Here is a 6,008-nt window from a genome sequence, read left to right as displayed (position 1 = left end):
ATGCTGAGTTTGCCCGTCATTTTAGCCGTGCGGACACATTTACATCCTGATCGACGCCACATAACGTTGTACACACAGACTGAATACAAATAACAAGCCTGACATTCCAGTTATATAGTTTTCTTGCTTAAAAGTTATTATTTACCGATGGATATTCCAGCAATATCCAGCACGGGTGTATGCCGGTCAGAGCTGCTCCTGCCAATCTTTCATAAGATGTATGTAAAGTACCCTACCAAGTTAAATTTTTTTTAGGCTGCTGAAATATAAAATGCCCCACAATCAAGTTTACAATATAATACATAGTGTAGCCTTATATGTACTCTGCTTTATCTGGCCATGTTAACAGATTGCTTATACTGTCCAGAAGTACAGCGATACTTTTCACACATCTTTATTTTATCAGCACAGCAATGAATACCGAATACAATTATAAACGTTACTGGAACATTTGAAAACGTTTTGTGACCACACTACTAAATCCTGCATATCTCAGACTGTTAATTTGATGGCAAGCACATTAGATTGTGCTTAGAATAGATAATGATATGAAAAAGAGTTGAGGCATTCTGCAAAACACACTTTAGGATTTAGTTGATAAGGGGATTCTTAAGTCATTGCCTCCTTTTTATTACCAGTATTTAAGGTTTAAAATAAAATAAAAACACACACAGTTTAAACTGTTCTCCTGCATTTCAGTAGATGTAGTTCATACAGCTCTTGCAATAGAATAAGCACTTTAACATAGACCTTCAGTCTTTTTTTTGTTTCCTTTATTGGCAGTGGAAAATAAATTTCAGTATTTTATTGAAAGAAAGCAATAAATAATACTGTGATAAAAATAGTTCAAAAGTACTCAGACTGTACATAATTTGTTACAAGACCAGGAGTTTAAAAGAAGGAACTGAATACATTAAAAGGTATGACAAGAATACATAATTCAAGTTGTGTGTGTGTAATTTTTTATAGATAGATAGACACACACACATAATTAATCACAAGGAATAAATGGACAATACACATTTGTCAGTACAGAATAAAAACAGACCAGGAGTTTTAATGGAAATGTGTTTTGTTGTTGAATTTCCCCAACATTATTAGAATGTATAAATACTGAGAAGCCTGGCATTGCTAGATAATTGAACACACATTCAGAAACACTTGAGCCATAATACGTTCTTACAAAAATGGCAATTATTAAAAACAAAACATGGCAGACAGAATTCAAATTAAAACAAGGCTTGATTAAAAGACGTTATACAAATTGTGCCTCCTGTGACAAACTTCCCGTTTGAAGCGAGGCCACAGTGATCTGGAATTGGTCCTTTAAAAAAAGAACAGTTGCATCAACTCCTTTTAACACGTCTTTAATGAAGAGGAGACAGGAATGGAAACTTTTAGACTCTCTGGTTTGTAGAAAATTACTTCTTGAAGGGGCTTTTTTGCCAAACAATGCACCACATGACTGTGTTTCTCTTCTTCACAATAAACTCCTTGTATGGCTTTTAGAGGGTACATTTTGGTATCACAGTGAAAGATTTACAAAGTTAAAACACATTCATGGGTTTAGTCTTGCTGATAGTAGTTTCATGTTTTCCATATATATATATATATATATATATATATATATATATATATATATATATATATATATACAAAATTTGTGTGGAATCTGACATGAAGATTTAAAACCCACACACAAAAAAAAACATTGACAAATGATTTTCTGTATGAAAATGAAATTATCTTGACCTGCATAATACATAAATATATTGCAGAATTATGAAAAACTTGACCAACCGAGTAGTTTAAGTCAATCTCACTTGAACTGGATGCTTATATAGCATTCATTTAGTGTTAACAGGATTATGAGACAGGGTAACATATGTACATATACACAGACTCTGGACTTGTGGTACATTCAATTACATATGGAAAAATTGCATTTGAAAATGGGCAAGAGTGAAAATACAAGCACATTTAAAAAATGTTATTTAAAAAAATTATTAATTAAAAAAAAAAAAAGGCATGTTGAATACAGGCAAACAGATACATATTAGATCTAAATAAATGAAATATCCCATCAGTTTACATAAATATAAGAAACATTTAATCTAAAATATTTTCTCTAGGATATCATGAGATTTGTGAATTCACAAATTAAACTCTGTAATAAAATATTATAGTGTCCTTATAAGTAGTATCATTACATCAGAGATCCCGTCTTGATTTCTGAAAAGTCATCTTCTTGATTTAATGCTGCATAATCATCTATAGAAATAGTGGGGGTAAACTGAAATAAGGAAGAAAAAAAGAATTAGGTTAGCCAGTGTTGTGTGATGCACTGCTAGTACCTGACTGGTGAGATGATGTTAAAAGCTCTCTAACCATGAAAGCACACGAGTCTGGCTCTTTTGCACTGTGGTTAAGATGCTCGCTTGCGGTTCATGCTCAGTCTTTGCCTTTTTACACCTACAATACATTGTTTTTACTGTAGGTTCTTCTTGCAATTAGATTTTCCCTTCACTTATTCCACCAGAATAATTAAAAAAAATAAAAAATAATAGCTGACAAATGTTTCTAGTAGACACAACAGGACCATATATATATAGATAATAAAATATATTTCCAGCCCCTGCACCATTCGTCTCAGTTGTATCCCTGCAGTTCCCTGTGCTGTTCCGGCTCTCCCAAATCCTTACTTCCTGTTATGAACTCAGCAGCACCACCTGGGAGCTGCAGCAGGAATCTGGGTAGGAGCCTGACGCACTAACTGCGTGGCAATGGCAGTCCATGCTGAGTTTGCCCGTCATTTTAGCCGTGCGGACACATTTACATCCTGATCGACGCCACATAACGTTGTACACACAGACTGAATACAAATAACAAGCCTGACATTCCAGTTATATAGTTTTCTTGCTTAAAAGTTATTATTTACCGATGGATATTCCAGCAATATCCAGCACGGGTGTATGCCGGTCAGAGCTGCTCCTGCCAATCTTTCATAAGATGTATGTAAAGTACCCTACCAAGTTAAATTTTTTTTAGGCTGCTGAAATATAAAATGCCCCACAATCAAGTTTACAATATAATACATAGTGTAGCCTTATATGTACTCTGCTTTATCTGGCCATGTTAACAGATTGCTTATACTGTCCAGAAGTACAGCGATACTTTTCACACATCTTTATTTTATCAGCACAGCAATGAATACCGAATACAATTATAAACGTTACTGGAACATTTGAAAACGTTTTGTGACCACACTACTAAATCCTGCATATCTCAGACTGTTAATTTGATGGCAAGCACATTAGATTGTGCTTAGAATAGATAATGATATGAAAAAGAGTTGAGGCATTCTGCAAAACACACTTTAGGATTTAGTTGATAAGGGGATTCTTAAGTCATTGCCTCCTTTTTATTACCAGTATTTAAGGTTTAAAATAAAATAAAAACACACACAGTTTAAACTGTTCTCCTGCATTTCAGTAGATGTAGTTCATACAGCTCTTGCAATAGAATAAGCACTTTAACATAGACCTTCAGTCTTTTTTTTGTTTCCTTTATTGGCAGTGGAAAATAAATTTCAGTATTTTATTGAAAGAAAGCAATAAATAATACTGTGATAAAAATAGTTCAAAAGTACTCAGACTGTACATAATTTGTTACAAGACCAGGAGTTTAAAAGAAGGAACTGAATACATTAAAAGGTATGACAAGAATACATAATTCAAGTTGTGTGTGTGTAATTTTTTATAGATAGATAGACACACACACATAATTAATCACAAGGAATAAATGGACAATACACATTTGTCAGTACAGAATAAAAACAGACCAGGAGTTTTAATGGAAATGTGTTTTGTTGTTGAATTTCCCCAACATTATTAGAATGTATAAATACTGAGAAGCCTGGCATTGCTAGATAATTGAACACACATTCAGAAACACTTGAGCCATAATACGTTCTTACAAAAATGGCAATTATTAAAAACAAAACATGGCAGACAGAATTCAAATTAAAACAAGGCTTGATTAAAAGACGTTATACAAATTGTGCCTCCTGTGACAAACTTCCCGTTTGAAGCGAGGCCACAGTGATCTGGAATTGGTCCTTTAAAAAAAGAACAGTTGCATCAACTCCTTTTAACACGTCTTTAATGAAGAGGAGACAGGAATGGAAACTTTTAGACTCTCTGGTTTGTAGAAAATTACTTCTTGAAGGGGCTTTTTTGCCAAACAATGCACCACATGACTGTGTTTCTCTTCTTCACAATAAACTCCTTGTATGGCTTTTAGAGGGTACATTTTGGTATCACAGTGAAAGATTTACAAAGTTAAAACACATTCATGGGTTTAGTCTTGCTGATAGTAGTTTCATGTTTTCCATATATATATATATATATATATATATATATATATATATATATATATATATACAAAATTTGTGTGGAATCTGACATGAAGATTTAAAACCCACACACAAAAAAAAACATTGACAAATGATTTTCTGTATGAAAATGAAATTATCTTGACCTGCATAATACATAAATATATTGCAGAATTATGAAAAACTTGACCAACCGAGTAGTTTAAGTCAATCTCACTTGAACTGGATGCTTATATAGCATTCATTTAGTGTTAACAGGATTATGAGACAGGGTAACATATGTACATATACACAGACTCTGGACTTGTGGTACATTCAATTACATATGGAAAAATTGCATTTGAAAATGGGCAAGAGTGAAAATACAAGCACATTTAAAAAATGTTATTTAAAAAAATTATTAATTAAAAAAAAAAAAAAGGCATGTTGAATACAGGCAAACAGATACATATTAGATCTAAATAAATGAAATATCCCATCAGTTTACATAAATATAAGAAACATTTAATCTAAAATATTTTCTCTAGGATATCATGAGATTTGTGAATTCACAAATTAAACTCTGTAATAAAATATTATAGTGTCCTTATAAGTAGTATCATTACATCAGAGATCCCGTCTTGATTTCTGAAAAGTCATCTTCTTGATTTAATGCTGCATAATCATCTATAGAAATAGTGGGGGTAAACTGAAATAAGGAAGAAAAAAAGAATTAGGTTAGCCAGTGTTGTGTGATGCACTGCTAGTACCTGACTGGTGAGATGATGTTAAAAGCTCTCTAACCATGAAAGCACACGAGTCTGGCTCTTTTGCACTGTGGTTAAGATGCTCGCTTGCGGTTCATGCTCAGTCTTTGCCTTTTTACACCTACAATACATTGTTTTTACTGTAGGTTCTTCTTGCAATTAGATTTTCCCTTCACTTATTCCACCAGAATAATTAAAAAAAATAAAAAATAATAGCTGACAAATGTTTCTAGTAGACACAACAGGACCATATATATATATATATATATATATATATATATATATATATATATATATATATATATATATATATATATATAACACACACACACACACACAAAAGAAACACAACTCAGGTCTAATGAATTTAATCAAATATTTTAAACAGCAGATATCAAACAAAATCACAGAAAATGTGAACAAAAACACAGATCAAGAACTCCCGAGTGGCGCATCCGGTAAAGGTACTCCGCGTGGAGTGCAGGATGCGTCCTATAGCCTGGAGATTACCGGTTCGATCCAGGCTATTCCACTGCGGACAGTGGACGGGAGTTCCCAGGGGGCAGCACACAATTGGCCAAACGCCGCCCGGGTGGGGAGGGCTTAGGTCGGTCAGGGTGTCCTCGGCTCACCGCACAACCAACGACTAAACTGGCTGGGTGCCTGCGAGCCTGCTTGTAAGTTGCCCAGAACTGCATGGTCCTGACGTTGTAGCTCTGAGGTGACTGCATGGCGGACCTGCAGAGTGAAAAGAAGCGGATGGCTGACGGCACATGTTTCGGAGGACGAGTGTCTGTCTTCATCTCTCCCGAGTCAGCTTGGGGGTGGCAGCTGTGTGCCTAGTTGAAATAAAAAAATAATTGGGCTTT

General features: G+C 34.2%; 1 protein-coding gene across 17 annotated transcripts in view; it reads right to left on the bottom strand.

The window, feature by feature from the left end:
• Positions 1 to 755: 755 nt before the first annotated feature.
• Positions 756 to 6,008, bottom strand: part of LOC117434889 (liprin-alpha-1-like) — a 37,388-nt gene continuing 32,135 nt past the window's right edge. For 13 of the 17 annotated variants that reach the window (XM_059003033.1, XM_059003018.1, XM_059003023.1 and 10 more), the window contains one exon: positions 756 to 5,081. The gene's annotated coding sequence lies outside the window, so the exon portion shown is untranslated. Of the gene's footprint in view, positions 6,005 to 6,008 lie in introns of all 17 variants that reach the window. The other 4 variants (XR_009309187.1, XR_009309188.1, XM_059003019.1 and 1 more) reach the window with 4 other exon arrangements.

Source organism: Acipenser ruthenus, chromosome 28, assembly GCF_902713425.1.
Source record: "Acipenser ruthenus chromosome 28, fAciRut3.2 maternal haplotype, whole genome shotgun sequence".
Classification (NCBI taxonomy): Eukaryota; Metazoa; Chordata; class Actinopteri; order Acipenseriformes; family Acipenseridae; genus Acipenser; species Acipenser ruthenus.
The sequence above is the reverse complement of the archived record's forward strand: the minus strand, read 5'-3'. Positions and strand labels throughout refer to the sequence as shown.